Genomic DNA, 24555 nt, shown 5'->3' on the forward strand with positions numbered 1-24555 from the left:
TTATCGAGCTCTATTGTCATCTTTCTAACACTTGCCTGACGATTTCCAAATCCCCTATCCTTCACGTTTTTAATATTTTTATTAGTTAAAGGTCGTTCAAAGGTCGCCCAGAATGAGGTATGCCTTTAACGATCCTTCGACCGTCTTTGAAGATTTGTACCACTTGGACTTGCATTTTTGATAAAACTGAATTACCGTAAGCCCTTTCCAAATTCACACAAGAAATCTGGTTAGAAATATAAAATTTTAGACAAATTCTTTGTTCGATATTCTTACACATTATAAAAATCGCAACGCACTACTGGGGTGTACCAACTTAAGCAGTTAATGCAAAAAAACTGGCTGACAGATCGCGCTTATATTTGGCATAGTAATTAAGAACGGTCTCACCGACTTATCAAAATACATACATTTTTTTGAAATATAATCTACCCTGGGAATTTAATTACAATTTCGGGTGCTTTTTTGTCACAATGTATTCGTAGAAGCATTACGTCCCTAGCAACATTCATTATGAAAAAAACATCTAACAATAATAAAATTATTTTGCTAGATGTTTTATTTAGTTATACATATTTTGTTCGTAAACGACAATAAATTCCCTAATGCAACGACAATAAGCTATTAATGAAGAACTTAAGATAGTATAAAATTTTGTTAACAGAAGGGGAAACGTTAACCTCAGTTTTTTAAAAGTCTTCACAAGTACAAAATATTTCATATAATATTTGATTTTGATTCCCACGGCAGCTACATACACTCGCCAGAAAAAGTCTGCGTACAAGTTACCAACCAAAATAACTTAAAAAAAAAAAAACTATAAAWATAAATACCAATTTTTTTATAATAAAATATAGTTAATAAGTCCAACAAAGTTATTTTTCTCTGAATTTTTCTTAAAATTTAATAGGAAGTCAGACGTCCTAAATGTTTTAAGACATCCGCTAAGGTTTTTGGCATGGATTAGACAAGCTTAAAGGTTTCTGTATCAGCCTCCTTCCTTGTGTACATATCACACTCTTGAGTATATCTTTTAATGCGTTCTTGTATGCGAATTGATTATAAAAGCTTGTTTTTCATACTCTTCCAATCAGTTTCTACAGAGTATTATAGTTTTGTTCACCTAACGGTTATACGTACCCGTAAAACTAAGCGAGATAGATATAGGGTTATATATATATATAAATGATCAGGGTGACGAGAAGAGTTGAAATCCGGTTGACTGTATGTCTGTCCGTCCGTCCGTAAGTGCAAGCTGTAACTTGAGTCCAAAAAAAGTAAGAGTTCGTAGATGAAAGTAAGCGGATCAAGATATAAAGCTATATTTTGGTACAGAGGATCGCTGTAGCAAGGTACCCGCCTTTTAATCAATTTAATGTACTTACATATCTCCTAAACCACTAAAGATTCAACAATTAAAATCTCCAAGCACGAATGTTACATAAGTTCTATCAGTGCAAAAATGGATGAAATCGGATGAAAACCTCGTTCACTTCCCATATAACGGTACAGTTAAAAACTACTAAACGCGCGATAAATGAATAAATGCATCAGAAACGTAAAAACGCCGAGATGGTACAATAAGGCTTTACAGGGTCCAGAGTAAAAATTGGACGATGGACGTGGCACCGCCCACTTTTTGGTGAAATCCCATATCTCTGGACCCGACTGACCGATTTCGACAAAATCTGGTACTTATCATTACTTTCGTATTTATATGTCATGCTGCGAAAATGAGCGAAACTTGACTTACCCCCATATAACTAATATCAGAATTTTCGAACATCCAACTGACTTAACTCTCTATGATTAGTTTTTTAGTAAATGACATGTTAATAGTATGTGGTATTAGGAAAAATAGGTAAAATCTGCTTGCTACTACCCCAACTACCGTATACTACAAATGGTTTTCTTTTTTCTAACAAACCTTATGTGTCTGTCAGCATAACAATTATATATAGTATATGTATATATAAAATTGTTCAGATTTCGATCCTCAGGTTGACGTCTTACATCTTAAGGTATTTCAATTGCTTTGCTTCCTGCAAGTTGCAAGAATATAAAATGTTGGTTTGCTCCCGAACTTAGCCCTTCCACACTTGTTTGTATTTAGTTTTGTGTGTAACAATGTGTTCTTCAAACAATTTGACCGATCTCAGTGTATGCATTGCTTACTTCAACAGGTTTAGCCATTATATCCCATTCAGAAGGTCTTATTCTTTCCTTTTAAGTGAGATTCGATATTCTAAAATTAAAACCAAAGTGAATAAAACCAAAATCTTTTAAATTTTCTTCTTTAACGAAAACAAGTAAAGCTATAACTTTCCGACAGTTGCCAAAAGGCTATTTTTTTTAAATTTATCTATAAAACTATGACGCCAAATTTTCATTGCTTTAATGTTATGGAATTATGCGATAGGCAATTACCGAATGTGATTATGCTTTAAAATTTAGTAAATAAAAGTTATTGTTTAACAAAATAGCAAAATTTCAGACCGATTTCTCAAAAACTTAGGGGCTAGTTCGGTTATATACATACAGACAGAGTGTCCGATTTTTCAGCAATATTACGATTCTTTAAAATGAAATTTTGACACTGTGCAAGTAATTTGCACTCAGTGACTCAGTTGGTTGTAGAATGTACAACGTAAAAACGTATATGCATGTATATATTTGTATTATACCTATACATTGCTAAATTAAATTTTCCTTGAGAGCAATGTACCCATACCTGTATACAATAATATGTATCTTCATACATACATTTGTACACTTACTATTTGTTTCAGGGCAGCGGTACACGTATAATAATTTAAGGGAAAGTTGAGTAAGCAGAGAATGAAGCAACAGAAGTTAGTAGCATAATAGCTAGAAGTTCTAGTAAAGCCACAGAGTCGAAATCTAGACGTTCATTAAAACGGTCGTGTTATCGAACTCGTCGGGGTAGTGACGCGAATGCGGCTTAACTTCCGAAGACCGTTCGGAATGCGTGACGGTCGATAGTGAAATATTCCGAAAGCAGTTGCAAATAGCGTATATTTGGAGTAGGCTGAAGAAGGATTAGTAGTGTATGAGTAGTTTAAGTATCCAGCGGAAAAAATAGGGATATTCTAAAAAATAATAAACTTAAACAACATAATCGATGCAAATGACTGATACACATACATATTTATTTAAATAGGTAGGACAAGAATATCATTAAGTACATTAAATGGTATACTACAGTGTACATACAAGCAAGAATGTATACGTATTTATGGATGTATCTACAGTGTTACAAATGTAAAACCTTAAAACTTAACAATAATAATGGAATTAGTTTTTTTTTTTTTGTTTAGAGTTTTACAATTCACGGTTTTATGTACGTAAATACATCAGTTTATACTTCCGTATGTACTTCAGGTCAACGCTCTAGTCTCTACAACAAAGAGTGTTTTATACTATATGTTTTTCAAGTACATTCATGGTAATATTCGTTTTAAAAGTGTTTTATACATAGAATATAGAAATTTAGACATAATAAAGATTAGCTGTCGGTTATATTTATTCTTTAAACCAAACCAATTTTAAATGTTGCTTAAAACAAAAACTCAGTTACTATTCAAAATATAGTTTTTGAACCTCTTTAGTTATAATAAAAATAAGTGTCTAATAGAGCGCAGATAGGAGTACTGCACGAAAGTACTTCAGTCCCCTAGGCATTGGCCCGACCAAGGTTATTTTTTTAGAGCGCGGCCGAAGACTGTTAACGTCGGAAGGAGTACAATGTGAAACTACTTCGGTCATCCCGGCTATTGCCTTGCGAAGAGTAATTTTTTAGAGCGACATGATCTTATTATAATATAAAATTGTAATATATAAATCGCATACACACATACATACTTATCACAACTCAATTAAAGCTTGAAAATGTTGGACAGACTTTTTTATTATAGTTAATCGGAGGATGGAGTTATGTGTAGAAGAAAGGAAAGTTCTCTGATCGCCATTCACTTGGGAGTGGCCAGATTCTTTAACATATGACTCAAGCAGCTCACGACTTCCGGTCTTTGACCAAGTATCCTCTGGGTAGCCTAAGAACATCCGTTTGAAGGCGAGCTAAAGTGAGAAGGCGAAATATCCCCTACATAGGGTTGTGCCCTGGGTTTGGGACTCGCCACGTAAAAAAAACACCCCCAGTTAACAGTTATAACTAGCCCTCCTTTTGATATCCCCGCTGAAAGTACGGCTGTGTAAGTTGACATTGAGCAACACCAAAAGCGCCGTCAGAATGGGCAAGGACCTCTTCAAGCCGTTCGATACCAAACGAGGTTTCAGATAAGCGGATTCCCTATCGTTCGACTTCTTTAACCTGCTTCTGGAGAAAATAGTCCGAGCTGCAGAACTAAATAGAGAAGGTACCATCTTCTATAAGATTGTACAGTTGCTGGCGTATGCCGATGCCCGCGTCGTTAGTTCTGCTTTCTCCAGACTGGGCAAGGAAGCAAAACAAATGGGTTTGGCAGTGAACGAGGGCAAGACGAAATATCTGCTGTCATCAAACAAATAGTCGTCGCACTCGCGACTTGGCACTCACGGTACTGTTGACAGTCATAACATTGAAGTCGTAGATAATTTCGCCTATCTTGGAACCAGCGTAAACACCACCAACACTGTCAGCCTGGAAATCCAACGCAGGATAACTCTTGCCAACAGGTGCTACTTCGGACTGAATAGGCAATTGAGAAGAAAAATCCTCTGTCGACATACAAAAGCCAAACTCTATAAGTCACACATAATTCCCGCCCTGCAGAGGCTTGAACGATGTCAAAAACAGATGAGTCGACATTGCGAGTTTTCGAGCGAAAAGTTCTGCGAAAGATTTATGGTCCTTTGCGCGCTGGCCACGGTGAATATCGCATTCGATGGAACAATGAGCTGTATGAGATATATGCCGAAGTGAAAATACAAACAAAGGAAGCCCTGTCGTTTCCTCATAATTGTAAAAACTCAAACCTTTCCAGCTATGAGTGTCAGTGCCGGATTAAACTAGCGCGGGGCCTGTAGCAAATTCTCTCAACGGCCCTTGGTTTGGGTACTAAATAAAACAAAATTGTTACAAATAAACTTTTCTGGATTTATTATAGGCAAAGTTAGAGATTATAATTTCAATATCAACTTCTTTAAGCAAGTCATGCTCTATATTCAGCAAAGTGAGATGATTAAGACGTTGTTACAGTTAATGATCATGAGAAATAAGTAAATTCCGATTCCGAACGAGAGGCTCCTGTTTCTTGCTGTCAATAACAGTAGCAACATCTGTTTTCAGGAGCGCTGCGAGCTGCACTAATTCGCCGCCTAGGCTGTTCTCCAAATCATCTTCGTAAGCACTGACCATACTAGAGGACTTTTCAAAAATCTCTTCTGTTGTAAGAGATATTAGCTGTCGAAATACTTCAAAAACACTAGTACTTTTATGATATGCTTTCATATCTTTAGTTAAAGCAGACAGTACGTTATCAATAATGACAATAAACATCTCAAATAAGAAACGTTGTCCAGGTGTTTGATTTTCAACAAAGTCGTCGAGTGTAGTAGAGCCGCTGAAATGGTCTTACTTTGTATTTCCCTTGATTCGTCGTGAGGTCTGTTGCTGGTATTCTTCACAGTAGGTCAGATCTTTGACTCTGGATCGCTTTGCTTGGACGTAGCCTTGATAAAGGACGTATCTTTTTATCAAGGTCTTGATCAGACGACTGCAGCGAAGCACTAGTCGCTTGCAAGCGTTCTAGGACTTCGTTTCACGTAATTGTCATTATTCCCGTTTCTAACTTATTCATCGTTGAAAGTGGTCCGTAAGCTATATTACGGCACTCCGCTTTTTGATCCACGTTATTGAAAATGTCTTCCAATACTTGCTTAACAGTGATAAAACCATATAAAAGTACGTTCGTAGCATCAGCTCGTAATTTTTGAAGTAGAATCTATAAGTGCGTTCGTAAGATGACCTCATCGATAGGTAAGCGCGGAAAAAAATTTATAGAGGTTTTCAATTAAATCGAAGAAAAGTAATACTTCTGTACAGCAGTCTGCAGCGCACTTAGTAATCAAATTTTATGAATGTGCAAGACAGGGAATGTATTCTGAGTACTTATTTATTTTCTTAATTCAGGCTTATAAGCCGATGTATTTCCCACTCATGTTGATGGCATTATAATAATTTTGCCCACGACAATCTTTGATGCCACTCTCACTCAAGAAATCTAGTCAACTTTGAGCGGTCTGTTCAGCAGTATGACCTTCCATGTCCAAGAACTTAACAAATCTTTCCACTAGTCCAGATGGCAGAACATGACCTGAGACTCGGAAACACATTGCGGCTGGACTGAACTAAAAATTTGTACCTGTTATGAGGTCAGCGTCAAAAGAAATAACTAGATTGAATATTTGAATTACTGTGTTTTATGATATTAAATAATGTGTTTTTTGTTGTAATATGGAAGGTCACAAGATTTTTCAATAAAATAATGTAAAAATTTAATAATTATACTTATTTTCTTTTGACGGTCATGAAGCATACAAAATCTAGAGATATTCGATAATGATTTTATTTTTATTTTATTTTATGGAAATATTTATTTAATCAATAAAAATTTACAATAGCGGTATTCGGCAGAAATTTAACTTTATTTTAATATAAAAAGTAAACGTAGCATTCGCTACTCTTGCTAGTGGCTAATCCGACAATGATGAGTGTATTTGAGTGTGAATTTTAAATTTATAAATTTTATCTTAAAAAAAAATGTATTATAATGTTAATTTATTTATTGGTATATTTCAAAATACGAAGTAAAAAATGTGAAACAATTTAGTGAACCGTTGTGAAATATCATATGTTATATTTAATATTTAAAAAAAATATACATTTTAGCTACATTATTTTTACATATTCCTCCCCTGGAGAAACTCTCCTATCAGCACCCAAATTCGTTTTCAGTTCCCCACCGCCAAAGTAATCGGAATTGTACCTCAATTTGATATGGCAAAGGCAACCTTATATAGAGAAGTAATTACACTAAAAAACTTAAAGCATAAATATACTTGAAGTGTACTTTTTACACGAACAGTCACTCTCTAAAAAATTCTTGCGCAATGCTATGATAATGAAATTATAATAAAAATATTAAAGATTCTACATAAAAAAAGTTCAGGCACACATTTGGAAAATATTGTTTTGAATTTAATTTTTTTAATTCTAATATTTTGCTAAACCTCCTTTGAGCTGAATAACTGCTTCTAAAAATCGCCGCATGCTTCCAACTAGATTAGATGTAGTATGTATGCTCAAGAGTTACTTTTGTCCATTCTGTACATATGACCTCTTTAAGTGAATCATTCGATGTTATATGATGGGTCTGCATTTTTTTTATGCCAAAGTAGATTTATAGTAGATGCCAAATATGCCCTAAAGGGTTTGTGCCGGGGGATTGCGAAGCTGTTTTTAATTGCTTACAGTGGAAGATACACCATTCTTGCACAAGATATGACGCATCTTTTTGGATCATTGTCTTGTTGTAACAAGAATGACTGTCCACTTAAGCCCAACTTTTCAACGCTTGGAGCTAAATGTTCCTTTAAGATTTCCCACTATAGATTCTGCAATGCACCCCCAAACTATTACGTTACCACCACCATTACAGTTTTAATCGTATCGTTTTCCTGGAGCTCTTTGTTTCGTTTTCGCTAAATTTTCTTCGCCCCATCAGAAACAGACATATTAAATTTTGAATCGACATTATTACATTAATCCAGAAAGATTCCGGTTGATTAACGTTAAGTTTGGCGAACTGCAACCTCTTTTTTTATTCGTATCCGAAATGAATGTCTTAAGTCGTGGAACTCGCCCATGATAACCAGCTTTGTTCCATACAGTTTGCTGGTAAAAGTTTTTTCGAAGTTTGGTTGCATATATTGACACAGCTTTACTGCTGAAATCTACGGATTCTGATTCACTGCAGCTATTAGAGCTCGTGCCTGACGTGGTATGAACTTTTTGAGCGTCCAGACCTATTCTCATGTTCTAAATCTCCGGTGTTGATGTAATATTTTATAATATACAATACACTTGAATAAGGTCTCTGCACTAATTTCACGATAAGATTTTTACTGCACATGCAAATTCATTATAATTTTATGGGCATCTATCAAAACTTTTGTACGACCGGCCATTTTGCTCACTCTATAACTGGTTAAATTTTTGAACTGGCATAAAACGATTAAAAATTGAACAACTTTAAAATAATTATGAGCATTAAGCCGAAAAGAGCAAACAAATTAAACAAATATTTCCTAAAAACTTAACTTAATCACAATATACGCCGAACGTTGTTAACGGAATATTTCTTTAGTTATTATGACATACATTTATGTATGTAAGCTAATAAGCTTCTGCGTCGAAAAGTTGGTAAAAAAATTTGTCATTTCAATTTTGAACACACTTCTCAGCAAAGGCAACGCCTGTGGCAAATATCGAACGAAAGTCGTCGTCACATGTTCATTACAATTTTTAAAAGGTAAAAATTAATTGAATGTATGCTATTCAAAAATTAATTACTTTATTATGTGACTTATGTACATATTTACAAAATTAATTATATATTCTTTGAAGTATTATAAATATTTCTTAAGAAATAAAAATTATTTGGACAGTCTAACTTCTTCAATAACTGATTTTATATAATCTGGGAACTTTGAAAATATCTATCATATTAGAGTACAGTTCTTTTCAATAATAATGAGCCAAAAAAGGAAAGAAAAGACATGTAGTTAGGGAGATTGAAATTACAATGAACAGCAAAGGATCATTCGGGAAATTTGCGAATTAATTAAGACCTGCGCTATCAGAACGTGAGGTAGAAAAGGTTATAAAAAGAGTCAAAAACTACATTACCAAAACTAGCAGAAATGCTAAAGGAAGACATATGATATTGACACTCGTAATATTCGTAGAATAATTTTGAGTACAACTTTCGTACTGGGTACAACTGCCATAAAAGGCCTATTAACAGCCTGATTACAAGCATTATTTGGTTCCAATTGGTAAAGTGAACGTTACACCACCACCATCTTCGTCAGGTTCAAAGCCGATCTAAAACTTTTGACATGCTGTGGGTCCGGCACCCGGCCGGAATGTGACTCCACACTGAACTGAATTGTTTTAAATATACCTAAATTTAGGATTAAGCCACAGCCACCATGAATCTATCTAAAGGGTCTAACTCAGATTGGAGCGAACTCCGTGGGCTTACTGCTCCCCGTGGTCCCCGATCCGTGGTAAGTCTCGGGTCAGGCCTTGTAGCTTTTGCTACTATTAGTTGAGCACCTATCAAACTCAATGACTAGTGAAATTTGTCACTTTAACTCCAAATGTCTTTTCATTAGAAGGAATATCCTTCAAAGTATGTAATATCTGTTCAAGACTATGCTGATACTTCGGCTATAATCGCGTAAGCGGTGTCTACGCCAATAAAGAGAGATATGCTGATGATATGCGAGGAAAGGCAAACAACAGTTATAGTGCGTATTGAATTATAGACGACTATTACCGCATTAATTTTTAATCCAAATTTTTTTCCAAATGACAAGCTCTGATGGAGACGTCAGGCTATATACCACAGTATTCCGATATCGTCTGCTCCGAGAAATGACTAGCTTCTTCGTAAGAAAAGGACAGGTGCAAATTTTCAGATACTCGCTCCTTCAGTTTATGGTAAATACCATACTATACCTTTTGTAGGTAATTTCATAATGACACTCTTTTAGAAACTCTAGTATTTATTGGAAAAAAATTCAGACATTTGTTTTTCACAAAAAAAGCAGAATCGTTTTCATAAAACAAGAACACGTAATCATCATTTGGTGCGACGATTTGCAATATTTTTTGTATGGATACTTTCTACAATTGGCCTTCCCGAAAGTGATATCGAAACAAAAATTGCACGTAATTGGTAATTTCAGGTTACTTTTATTGAAGAAAAACTGTAAAATATGGCGGACTCTTCTCGTTATACCATATAGCAAAAACCGATCGCGTTTACAAAATCTGTCTGCTGATGAAAATGGAATTCTTTTTACTAGACCTATTATGCACCTACAATATGCATATTTAGGTTTTAGTGGCAAATTTTTGTCATCAAAAAAAAAATTGACTGATTGTTTTAGATTTTCAAATCAGCAAATTGTTATTGTATTGTTGTCTAGCAAACTGGGTGAGGCAAGTTCGTAAATTTCGCTCCTCTAAACACGTATGATAACATGCAATTTAAGTAATAGTTAAAGACGAGTACTTTCTTCATTCATTAAAAAGTACTCCACATGTATCATAGAGTATTCCCAAATTATATAAAATTTGTGGTCCAATTGAAATCGTAATGTCATAAGGCAACACTATATATTCAACTCTACAAACCATTAGAGCAGTCCTTGATGAACTTCTGTAATTACTAAAAAATTAATATTCCATGAATAGACCATCTACGTAATCAATGTAAAATATTGAAGTTGCTTATATAGAAAAAATACAGTTGTAAAGTAGTTTATAACAAATTAATTCGGCTCATAGCTTAATATTGAGGTACAAACAAACCCCTCTCCGAATACTTGCATTGAAATGTGCGTATACCTAGGTAGATACATACATAAAAAGCACATAAAAATTTAATATCGGTTCGTAAGTATAGTTTTGCCGAATCGTTAGGTTGACAGCAGTGTCTACGACGTGATAGACTTATAAAATTCATATTTCTAGTCTATTGCGATTCGCATTGGATATAATATAGTATAGATTTCAACCTACAAGCGGGACAGCATGAGTTGTCCTCTGCGAATGCCATACCTGACTACATATACATATGTATGTACATATATGTGTAAATTAATACATATTTCATATAGTTTGTTTTCATTTGAAATTTCAAATTATACCTTGAGAACTGAAATTTCATTGTAGTATGTATAATGGAACAACCATATTTACATATACCTGTACATAAGTAGGTCTGTAAGTACATGTGCACTTGTTGATTACTAACTACTTGATGTATTTTAAGGAAAACATGAATAATTGGAATATATAATCATAGGCAATGGGCTTCTTTCATTTAATGAGACTTTGTTCATGTATGTAACTTTCTAAACTTGAAATAATTCAAGATCCACAAGTTAGTTTTTTTATCAACTGACCAAATATATTCCTGCAACATGTTGTACAGAGTATACTGTCGGATCGTAAAGATCAGGATAACCGAGACGAGTCGAATTTCAGTTCGTCCGCGTGACAGTGCAAGTAGTGTTTGAACAAAAGTAGAGTATCTTGATGACACTTGGTGCATGTTCACTTAACACTATGCGAACGTCGCTAAAACCGAACTCTTGCTAGGCCCATTAATCAGTCCGCTAATTGAAAAACTTTAAAAGACTAAAAATAAGCCTAAATTTGGATAAAACTAAGCTATTATCCCTGCAAATTTCGAAAGTACTTACTTATATATAAAATGTTGGGTTACATATATACGAACTATATCGGGGAATTCGCTTTTGGTGTTACACGTTCACAATTATTTCTTTTTTCATTCCTTATTTTTATCTATATGATTTTAAATTAGGAGTTATTAACGAAATCAAAGTAACATTATTTGAAGATCAAAGGATATTTTCATTTGTGAGTTTCGGTCACTACAGTCTATTAAGATAAGTTAAACCTCTTTATTAAGCCATTGACATATACATTAAATAATGTTCTATAACACGAAGAAAGAAAGGCAATGGAAGCAATTATTCCAGTGTGTCTCGGAAAAAGGTATAAACTTTACATACTAGTATTAGTTGCAGAAAATGTGTGTATTTGGTTCATAAAATACCCAGCGCCCATATATTAACTACTTGGCTTTCGTTATGCCAAATATGTATATGTAGTAATATTATATAAAAGGAGACTACTGTAGTAAAAAAACCAATCCAACACAAGTTATTTCATGGAAAATTTTTTGATTGTGAAGGATACTATAGTTTCGGTGCAGCCGAGATTAACGCCTCTTCTTTTTCATCCCTGCAAATTCCAAGAGTATAAATTATTCGGTAGCACCCAAACTTAGCCCTTCCTTACTTGTCAACTACTTACTAAAGTGGGTATTTTTGATTCCAATTAAACTGTACCTCTTTGATCACAGGTAAAACATTTGGTTTACAATTTTCTTGGTCTAAAACCACAGCACTATTGGCATTCCTCGCACTTGAATATGTTACCTATTGACCGCTAAATAGTAAGAGGTTTTTAATATTTTTAAAATTCTTAATTTATTCTTCAACATCTATCTCGTCCTGCTTAAAGTAATTCTACTTGGATCCAATAAAATTGCGCCAACGTTTTTTCCAATCCTCGCAACAGTTCTTTTCGGTTTCCCCGGAGCGGTCATTTGAATACGGTGGTCGCGCCACGATATTGGTTGAAACGATGCATTGAAAGGAATCTTTTTAGGTATAGCTTTGCGCGAACCACACATAACTCTCAAATAGTATTCCCTATTGATAGTTTGGCCGGTCGGAAGCAATTTGTTGTGCACCACAACTCGATAATCGAAGAAAACCTGCTTTTACGTATTTTTTCGATTTCGGCTCACCTGTGATCCACGACGTTTCATGACATCCTAGTATCAACCTAAAGCTTAGTGACTTTGAAATAACTGTTGACCATCAGGGAATGGTGATAATCGTCCTGGACGTGGTTCGTCGTCAACGCGCTCTAGACTCTATTTTTATAATTTGTATCAATCAAAAACACTTGCTCCCAACTAATAGCATTACATTTATCTTGAACTACTAAAAATACAATAACCAAATCCATAAGAAGTTATACAGACACTGTAAAAATGGATGAAGTCGGCTGATAACCCTCCCCACTCCTCATATAACGGTATAAAAAAAAAAACGAGGGAGCTTTATAGGTGTCGAGGTCAAAATCAAACGATTGGTATGCCCGCCCATAATAAGGGGGCAGCCCATATCTTTCGACTGATATCGACCAAGTTAGGGATTTGATATTCTTTTTCTCCTCATAAAGTACAATTTAAAATTCCACCTGAATCTTTCACTTTCTACTATGCAACAATGAGGATATCACACAAATAGTAAAATTTTCGACAAATCAATTTTTGTGTGTATAGTATACACTACAATAATCATTCTCTCAAATTTTTAAATCGAAATTCTAATTATTACTTTCGCTACAGGGTTTCTTGTAGAAAGGGAACACAGTGAGAAACGTAGCGACTCCAACCTTTCAAAGTGTTTTTCTCAAAATGCTATTTTCAGAAACGGTGCCGCAGCGGAGAGAAAACAGTCTGGTTGCCTACCTCGCAACGTTACGATCGATCACATCACGTGCGGGATGGGGTAGATACCGAGAGTTGAAGAGGGAACTGAGACGCCTTTTCAGACTGAAAAAGGAAGAGGCCGAAATGCGTGAGTACGAAGAACTTGATAATCTGGCCAACAGCGGAATGCTTGAAAATTCTACGAAAAAATGCGGCGGCTTACAGAAGGTTTCAAGACCGGGGCATACTCTTGTAGAACCCTCAAATGTGATCTAGTCACCGATGCCCAGAGCATACTTAAATTATGGAGGGAACATTTCTCCAGCCTGCTGAATGGCTGTGAATGCACAATACCATGAGAAGGCGAACCCGATTCTAAAATCGATGACGATGGAGCAGAACCAGGAAGAAGTTCAAATAGCAATTACGCGCCCGAAGAACAACAAAGCGGCGGGGGCCGATGGATTGCCGGTCGAGCTATTCAAACACGGCGGCAAAAAACTGATAAGGAGCATGCATCAGCTTCTTTGTAAAATATGGTCGGACGAAAGCATGCCCAACGATCGGAATATAAGTGTGCTATGCCCAATCCACAAAAAAGGAGACCCCACAATCTGCGCCAACTACCATGGGATWAGCCTCCTCAACATTGCATATAAGGTTCTATCGAGCGTATTGTTTGAAAGATTAAAGCCTGTGTGTGTGGCTTCAGATCTGGCAAATCAACAACCGACCAGATATTCACCAGGCGCCAAATCTTGGAAAAGACCCGCGAAAGGAGAATCGACACTCACCACCTCTTCGTCGATTTCAAAGCTTCTTTCGACATCACGAAAAAGAGCCTTTATGCCGCGATGTCTAAATTTGGTAACCCGGCAAAACTAATACGGCTATGTAAACTAACGTTTAGCAACACCAAAAGCTCCGTCAGAATCGGGAAGGACGTCTCCGAGCCGTTCGATACCAAACGAAGTTTCAGACAAGGCGACTCCCTATCGTGCGATTTCTTCATCCTGCTGCAATCTTCTATAAGAGTGTACAGCTGCTGACGTATGCCGATGATATTGATATCATCGCCCTCAACACCCGCGCCGTTAGTTCTGCTTTCTCTAGACTGGACAAGGAAGCAACACAAATGGGTCTGGCAGTGAACGAGGGCAAGACGAAATATCTCCTGTCATCAAACAAACAGTCGTCACACTCGGAACCAGGCTCTCACGTCATTGTTGACAGTCATAACTTTGAAGTCGTAGATCATGAAGAACAATGTCAGCCAGGAAATCCAACGTAGGATAACTCTTGCCAACAGGTGCTACTTCGGACTGAGTAGGCATTTGAGAAGCAAAGTTCTCTCTCGACAAACAAAAACCAAACTCTATAAGTCACTCATAATACCCGTCCTGCTATATGGTGCAGAGGCTTGGACGGTGACAACAACTGATGAGTTGACGTTGCGAATTTTCGAGAGAAAAGTTCTGCGAAAGATTTATGGTCCTTTGCGCATTGGCCACGGCGAATATCGCATTCGATGGAACGATGAGTTGTACGAGATATATGACGGCAATGACATAGTTCAGCGAATTAAAAGATAGCGGCTACGCTGGCTAGGTCATGTTGTCCGAATGGACGGCAACACTCCAGGTCTGAAAGTATTCGACACTGTACCCGCCGGGGGAAGCAGAGGAAGAGGAAGACATCCACTCCGTTGGAAGCGCGAGGTGAGGAAGGACCTGACTACCCTTGGAGTATCCAATTGGCGCAACGTAGCGAAAAGAAGAATTGACTGGCGCGCTGTTGCAGTCTGGCAACTCACAACTATATCGTAAAGCTTGACATATTTGAAGCTGTACATACTCAGAACATTTTTACATACGACCGCTATTTGTATTTTTACAGAAACTTAAAATATTCATCTCGGCTGAAAGGTGGAGCAAAAACGCGGATATTTTCGCGACATTTTTCTTCACAACTTTCGACCTGAATTAACTCAGCAACAGTGAGCGATGAACATAATTATATTTTTTCGATAAAGCTTCATCAAGGGCCAGTATTTTCGCTGGTATGGTGAATTCAATCAAGGTCGTACGTTATTCAAAAAGGAATTCCATGAAGGTTGTCGAAAATCAGTTGATGTCGAGGAAACTGTTAATACCGTCATGAGAACTACCGGGCTATTAAGATAACCATAGGTTTCAGTAGGTCCAGCAAACATTCAATATTGGATGAACATTTGACTTCTCGACGGGTGATGAAAACTGGATTAACGTGTATGAACCCAAAACTAAACAGCAATGTACTGGACTGTATGGGTTTTTCAAGATGAATCCCAACAAAAGTTTTACACGCACGAAACAATTCCAAGCTAATGGTTGGCTTTCTTTTATTTTGAAAACTATACATTCCGCAACCATACCACTAAAACAAGGCAGAACAGAAATTCTGAGTCGTACACAACCATTTTTTTGCCAGTTGTCTTTTAAGAAATTAGAAAAATAACCACTGAAGACGGATCACTATTCACTACACCAATGTAGCCTCTCCCAAATCAACTGCATTTTTGAGTACTCAAAACATCGATTTGATGAGTCATCCGCCTTATAGAAAAAAATAAACTAAGTTGTCAACGTTGTTTGACAACTGGAGAGGTGGTCAAAACTAATGCTTTTGAGATACCTCAATCAGGCAATAATTCTTCTACAATTGACTCAAACGCAATACAAACATGTCTAAATCTTAATGAAGAATATTAAAATTCGTTTTTGCTTTCTAATACCGAAATATAAAAGGCAATTTTCGTTTTGCCGCGCGTACTACTATACGAATACAGATAATCTATGAAAAATTAACTTTTAGAAGTAAAGTACAATAAGCCTTTTAAAAAGTCAATATAATTCGGTTGTTATTTATCTTGCGAAGCACGTTCGAAATTCAAACTAATAAAATATTTGCATCGTATGCTTATTTTCCAAGTTTCTGTTTTGTAAAATTGGCACATAGGTTTTCGAATGTACATAAATGTATCAACGCTTTGGTCTTCAATATATGAAACCACAATTTAAAATTATAAAATCGATCATTCGATAAAATGAGCAAACGAAATGTATGAACGCACTTAGAGCACATTCTTAGCGTATGAATGTAGGTGTGTATGCACAGGGTAACTTGGGGTTCTCTCCAATATTCTCCGGAGCTTTTTGTGGTACAAAAAAACTTCTTAAAGAAACTCATACAACATCTTTTCCTGATAATGATATGTCTTGATGTCACAAATGGATTTCGTTTCGGGCCAATAATTTCGTTTTCTCCTTATAACTAAGGTAAGAATTTTGATCTTCCGTTGGACTTTACACCTTATACTCACATCAATAAATAATATTATTATTTAAATAAATGAACTTTAATGCCAAAAATCCGTCCACGAATTACCCCATATCCTATAATATACATATGTACATATAACGATTTTCGAAATATATCGGTCAATATGTGAATCATCTTCCTACAAATTCGTGTATACAATCATTACAATTGTCAATAGTTATTACAATCAGCCCAGACTCCCCCTAGCCCTAATCTTACTATTTTACTAAGTGGTAAAGTTTTTCTAAACATAATGATATATGTACATATGTATATGTATATATATATATATATATACATATATATACATATACATATGTGTGTATGTGTGCGTACGTGTGCATATATATATATATGTGTGTGTGTATGTCGGATTCCGCCCTATTTTTTAGTAGGAATTTCGATTGACTTTATACCAAACACATTGGAGATCTTTACATACATCTACTATATGTGCTTCAATTAGAAAAATAATATTCATGTATATACATATGTATGTATATCAACATCAAGTTCTTGTATGGAAAACGAAATTTTGCATAGATTACTAAAAGCATCGCTGAAATATCCGAACAAAATGCCATGCAGAGTAACCTTAATTCGGCTTGAATATTTTTTATATCAAACAAACAACTTGGTAAAAGAAATGCACCTGTAAATGGTATTATATTTTTTTCTGTTTTCCATATAACCTTTAGTTGGATATAATGATTTATTACTCCAATATAATCATAAAATTACAATTTTCTTGCATAACGACGTTTTTATTCCTGTAAATATGTTTATGCATATTTTACAATATTTCAAACATACATATGTTTCTATGATCCTAATTGTGTTCAAGTGCATACCTATGTATTTATCCACTTAAGAGGGTGTGGGGGTATTATAACAACGGTGCGTACCGGCTTTACCCACAGCAAGTGAGTCTGGCAAGTATGACGAACTCAATTGATTCTCAGAAGTCAAATATTAATCATCAACGAACTATGAGCAAGGGGTAGGTCCCCCCAAAAACAAAGCGACTCATTTTTTTACACAAACGTAGTGTCTGCAGAACGAGTTAAACAACACTTGCTTGATTTTCGCAAAATTTAACCGCCGCTTTCAGTCACTACACAACAATACTTTATGAATAGGAGGGCAAAACACTGAAGATCAGACAATAATTATAATAAAGTCTACGTACTATATATACGTATACATTTCACTCTCAGTAGCGGGAGTGAAATTTATCAAACACAATAAAATCCAGAGAGTAGAGCTCAAGCAGATACCCACACGATCATTGACAACACAAAGTCATCATCACGAAACAACAACCGAAAGCTCCACCTTTGTATTCTCCACTCATATCAAATACGAAGTAGCTTTTTAACAGCTGTCCACCGATCAGTGGGTGACTTCTGCTGTCGCATTGTATACGTCGTAATGCCAGTTCAAATTTGCTCGCAACGTTGGACGGTTGTGTTTTAAGGCGCGGGCAATTTTTCGATTTTTAATGAAATTTGTGTTACATTTCATAACTTAAACGACAAAATTGTGACTTTAGATGTGATTCTTTCGTGATCATATACCACTGTAAAATTGCCTTAAATAATTGAACCTAAAATTAGTGCAGCTTTATTACATACCACATTTCGATCAATCAGTTTAAACCGGTGCATTACACACGAATATTCATCGAATCACGTCTATTTTTGTGCAAAGTGAATTCAATATAGGTATCGCATTAAATTCAGTTGCATGGCAGAAAAAGCAGCCACTTCAAATCCAGTTACCAGAAATTGCCATTGTGTAAGGAATATTATCGTACTTATCTTTATCTTCATGTAACTCATACTGTCAACATGGACATATACGTATATACAAACATACAGACCTGTTGCGCGTAATCTTATATCATTACCTACACATTTGTACTTACTTATCTACGAATATACTATATAAACTCGCTAAGCATTCTTTCAACAATAATTTCTTCAAATACAATATTTGAACATATTTTTCCTTAAAGTTTTATATTGGATTTAGTTTTGGTCGCGGATGAATCGAGCTAGGGCACCATTAGCGAAACATGCAACATCCTATGAGAATATAATGTATGTATGTTATATCGCGATAAACAGAAGTTAAACAATTATACATACATACAATGTGTAAAATTGCATGACCCAAAGACTGTGTCCCCCACAAGAACTTAGGATAGGCGAATTAATATTTTGAAATTCGTCCACATTTTTACAGATTCATTAATATATTTTGTAATGTAAACTGTATAAGCAGTCGCCCTTGAAATTGCTCGAAAAGAAAACCATAGATAACAAATTCCCTGGCCCTGTATTCATAATCTTATCTCTAAGTTGTCCATTACGATTATTGTGGTTGTATTTCCACCAAATATATCTAATAGGATAATAAAAATAAACAGTAATGTTTTCGTAATACATACATATATATAATAAAACTGTATATATTAAGTTTGTACTTACATATGTATGTACACACCTGTCATATTTACGCATAAAAAAGTAAATAAAAAGTGAGTCAACCCAACCTTTAAACACTCTCGTAAAACACGGGCTTCAAAAGTTCATTAAGTATTCCAATATGTCGCCATAAAGTATGAGAATTAACTTATACATATTTGTAACTAGCATATACGACATACATATTCTCTTGGCTTCGTTAGATATTCCTAGCTTAAGTTAGCGGCTTTATGTTTACTATATACAATTTATGGAGCAAAATTTTCCATCGTACACACAAACCTACCTCGTCTTAAACTTTGTCCCGATATCCATGTTCATAAGAGACACTACAAAATGAAATTCGATAGTAAAATTGAGAATGTCAACTATTTTTAAACCGTGTCGATTTATAAATAATTTACTTTATCCTAGTTACAAAACTAACTTACATAGTAAAAATTCATATAACAAGTCAAGTTATTAGTAAAAGTCACCAACAGAAGGAGTTACGGCTTAATATCTACCTATAAAATCGTCTCTCCATTTTGAACATTTTCTATTTAATTTTTGTTTTTATTTTTTTTTTAACACAATTAATATCTCATTTTTATGGTTAATCTGAGGTTTTTTCTCGTGATAATTTGTTGCAGAGGGTCTTTCCATTTTTAGACCAATGCATTTCTTCACACTATATGTGAGACATATGTATGTATATTCAAACGTACGTAAGTTATAGACACATATGTAAATTGTATTAAACACAATGCATACAGGACAACGTCAAATGACCTTAATCGATCACAAAGATCGTGTAAGAATGTGTATACATTATATGTACCGATTTGCATTTATTAAAAATACATAAACTGATTTCTTTACAAAGGATTGCGGAAAGCATTTCCTAATGAAATCATATTATTGTTGTTGTAATATTGATATATATTATGTGCATGATGTGGTATAAATAAAAACGTGTACATATGCATACATATGTACATATATTTGTATATTTGTATATATCATATATCATTTATTTGTATTTATATATGTATATGGTAGATATGTCTATTTATTTCACTTCTTGGCAAATTCTTGGGACTTTACTAAGTCAAGTTCTTAACGTGGATACTAATGAGTCATACACTACACACACATACGTGTATTTATATGAAAGTATGTTAGCATATGAGTGCATAATTCCATAAGCACGCTTTTATTGCAAGAATTTAAAAATGTTGACTAATAACAGTACGCAAAGATAAAAGTTTCTTTTTAAAATGATATGTGTATATACTTAAGTACATACATATATATAGTGAAATTTCTCATAACCGGATACCTATCGTCGCATTGTTTTTGTCCGGCTAAGGGAGCTGTCCACATATGGGGGCGTGATAAAAACGAGTGTTTAAAATGTATTCTTAGAGTCAGAAACTGCAACTCGGAACAATACTTATGAACATATATTGAATTTATACATGCTAGTCAATGTCAGCCAGGAGTAAATGAATGACAATTATTGCATTAGTTCCGTAAAGCCACCGCGAACCAGACAGCACCAGTACATGTCAATTTGTTTGCTGTAATCATTTTGCTATTTGTTCTTAAATACAACTGTCGCAAAACACCAAAAATTAATAAAAAATAAAAAATCCAGAACTATAAATTCTAGACTTAATTTGCAAAACATTTTATGAAATCTTGTCCTTTTATAAGATATCATTTGAACAAAATAGTGTCCGTGTGGGGTCATTGGAGCATACTCATGTTCGGTTAGAGGAATTGTTTTTGCACGAAAGTAATAATGGAAACGTTGTGTTCATGAAATTTCACCATTTATTATTAAAAGCCTCCAATTAAACGATATAAAAAATGCATTATTTTTTTCAAACTGCAAAACATATTTTGTACGGACTAGAAGCATCAAGAAATGTTTCTATGAATTAGAGTTTCGCTATCACACATGGTATGTATTAAGGAAAGGTATGTAGTTTGGGATGTGATTAGAATTGGTGCCTGTGATCGTAATAAATCTAAAAAGCCAACATTATTAAGTTATTTTAAAGATTATTTCTAAGGAACACCGTAATGGTGAGAAACTAGCTAATATCGAACAGAAAAATGTGTTCGTGGATTGGTATTGAATTAATAACTGATTTCTGTGCAACAATTTTTGCTCAATTTTATGTTATTAATTCAAAAAGCGTATTATGTTGTATCTCTAGTTGAGATATTAAGCTTACGTATACATATATACGTAATTATATATTTATATATTCACCGCATACATAGTACTTATGTGTATGTATGTACATATATTTCCAAACAATTTTTTTTCCAAAGTTTCGCTAAATGGCGCGTGTTTCACCCTCAATGAATATTGCATTTATATCAAGTTTACTTAAATTACTAGACCTATGAAGCTCATAAAACCAGAATTAAAAGCATACTCCAACTGTTTCGCTTAGATCATTCGTACACTTAGAAAAATGTATAAGCCTGTGTATAAAAATAACTTCACGACTAAATCAAATTGGATATATTACGCGATGTATGTATACATACATATGTGCAATTGTAAAGAAAATGAATACTTTCATATACGGTTATATATAAATATATACATACATATATAAATGTATGCATATGAATGCTTGAATATTTACAGTAACAGACTCATCCGGCTAGCCACGGTTGGCCTTAAACTTCATAGCTGACCTTCAACTTAACTCAACTGTTACGATAATAATTGCTCCTAAATAATGCAACAAATGTATACGTTTACCCTGCAGTGAAAGTTGTCTCTAAAATAGGAGTCGCGATTGAAGTCGCTCCATAAAAGTTTCCGACACATTCAAAAATTAGAACTTTTAGTTTAAAAAGTTCTTTACATGTTTGTATACTTTAACGAAACCTTTTTGATGTGTTCAATTTCACTGACTTGCATTTATACATATATAAATGTAGAGAGTTATGTACATTAAAAACTGAAAAATGTCTCTTATAAGACTTACCTAGACTTGCCAAAACGCACAGAGCTCGAAAATTTTGAAAGGTAAAAAATCATTGGCGAATATAGCTTTTTGTAGTAAGTGAACTAGTTGTATTTTACCTTAAAACCAGTGCAAAAACAGTAATATATATATTTAGGGTAAACATTTATTATAAATATATGCATGTGTTCTTTTATCCCATAAAACTGTTTGTGTTTTTCATGCTTCGATAACTTAGTTTATTATTTGACCAACAATGAAATGTCGGCACCTATTTGCCGAATAATGAGCAAATAATTAGATGTGTATGTATATGTATATATTGTAATTTTATAATAATAATAACTTACGAGTAAATCTTTTCTTAAACTGTTAAATTTAGACAATTGTATGATGTTGCTTATGTAATTTTAGTCGAATTTGTAATAAAGAAATGCATTTTGTAGGTTCGATATTGCTAGGGCACAATCACATACATATACATATATACTCTTAATACATACGAAATTATAGCCGGTCAATTTCCGGTCTTACTTACCCACAAACGCGTCAAATATTGGTCGGTCTCCATATTAAATTTTCAGAAAATATAATATAATATAGAGCTTTCTGCATGCAAACCATCCACATTGTAAATTTTTCTAGATACAAGGGAACCTAAAGGGTCGGTCTCATCAGTATTGTTGCCTTTTGTTTATTTACGTAGGCTTTAAGAGGGAAATGTCGTGAATTTGCTGCCTATAAAGCGATTTTTTGAAAAAACCATAATATTTGCAAAACACATAGTACTGAACATTCGAGTAAATGCTAATTACATCTGTTCACCTTGTCAACTATCCCTGCCGGAAATTCTATACCTCTAAAAATACACCCTATATGTAAATATTTGACATGCCTGATACGGGCAAGCGCGAATGATACATAAATAACTACACCTTATGACTGGCGCACACCAAAATATAAAGACTTGACAGTGAGATATTTAGCAATGCTACTTTGTTGTCGAACACGCACTCATACATGAATATATATTTATACTTTTGTACCTGCAAAAACAGTTCATAAAGAACGTACATTTATTTTGGTGCGTGAATCAGAATGCCGACATGACCTTTTAGTGCGCCATAAAGGCTGAATGAATATTTATCATTGTTAGATTTAACCGTAATGATAGCATAAAAATATCACAAAATACAGAAAAATTTACCTGTATGTATGTATAAGTATGTGTAGAATATATTTGCGAAACTCATTTTATAAAGGATAATTGTAATCTTTCCTTATAAAGAAGCGGAGCATATAATCAATAATATAAAGCGTCCAACTTTATTATCATCTTATTACCTTATTTCATCTATATATGTACATACATATGTATCATTTACTTCAAGGGTTAAGCGCCCCCAACAGAAAGAGAAAGTAATAGCTTGGGCCATATTTGTGAATACAGTGGATGGGAAAGCAATTCGAAACCCAATTCATGGATTTTGGACATCCTTTTTTACTGAATTGTGGCACGGTGCCTTGGCTTGGTGAAATGGCGCTTTCTTTTTCTTGACATACGGCCGTTTTTTTGAAAAAATTCCTGATAATAATCCGTGTCCGTTCCGATTACTTAGACCTGTTGGAACAGAAATTATCCAATATGGTTGGTCGATTGCGGACTTTTTCGATTCGGGATTTCTAATAGAGCGAAAAATTTGCCTTAGTACTTCCTGATTCCAATGCAACTTTTTGTTTTGAGATCGGATTGCATCATCAACCCCAACTCCGGGCTTGAAATTCCGGAAATTCGCCTAAAATCGTGAAATTGTCTACCTAGCGCCTGAAATACGCGAAATATTTGTCACGTCATTTGCTACCGAAATGGTATATGTGATCATGGCCGTAGGACGAACCGTTCCCGAGATACGAGCGAAAATACGGCGCGCCGCAGCGCAARGTGAAAATCGGCTTGCGGCCACACTTCTTGACGTTGATTTCGCCGAGTGCTATCACTCACATTCATTCACCTACGCCAAAGAACACGTTCMGRTAGGTCTCCACACAAATATTTTTTCATCGAGTTCCTTCACTMTTGTCGGTGATTTCGCCGAGTTCTATCACTTACATTCATTTCCCTGCGCCATACGACACGTWCGGACTGGTCTCCACATAAATATTTTTTCATCGAGTTCCTTCACTCTTGTCGATGATTTCTCCGAGTGCTATCACTTATATTCTCTCAACAGAACACAGAACTCAAAATGTCTGTATCTAAATTTAAATTTAGACAGAAATATCCTGTGTTTGGCATATAACCGTACAATGTCTCTGAGTTCCAGTTATATACTTACCAGGATGTTCTTTTGTGTTATCAGTTTGAAAGATTTTGTATAGGGC

At 34.8% G+C, this 24555-nt stretch overlaps 1 protein-coding gene across 9 annotated transcripts in view; it reads left to right on the forward strand.

Annotated features, from left to right (window-relative positions):
• The first annotated feature begins 3105 nt into the window (after nt 1-3105).
• The window catches only part of LOC108971104 (matrix metalloproteinase-14), a 51847-nt gene continuing 30397 nt past the window's right edge, over nt 3106-24555 (forward strand). For 5 of the 9 annotated variants that reach the window (XM_018936936.1, XM_018936939.1, XM_018936942.1 and 2 more), the window contains exon 1: nt 18109-18506. The gene's annotated coding sequence lies outside the window, so the exon portion shown is untranslated. Of the gene's footprint in view, nt 3182-18107; nt 18507-24555 lie in introns of those variants that run through there. The other 4 variants (XR_001993523.1, XR_001993524.1, XM_018936938.1 and 1 more) reach the window with 2 other exon arrangements.

The sequence above is a fragment of the Bactrocera latifrons genome, unplaced genomic scaffold (genome assembly GCF_001853355.1).
Source record: "Bactrocera latifrons isolate USDA-ARS-PBARC rearing strain unplaced genomic scaffold, ASM185335v1 scaffold_323, whole genome shotgun sequence".
In the NCBI taxonomy this organism is placed as follows: Eukaryota; Metazoa; Arthropoda; class Insecta; order Diptera; family Tephritidae; genus Bactrocera; species Bactrocera latifrons.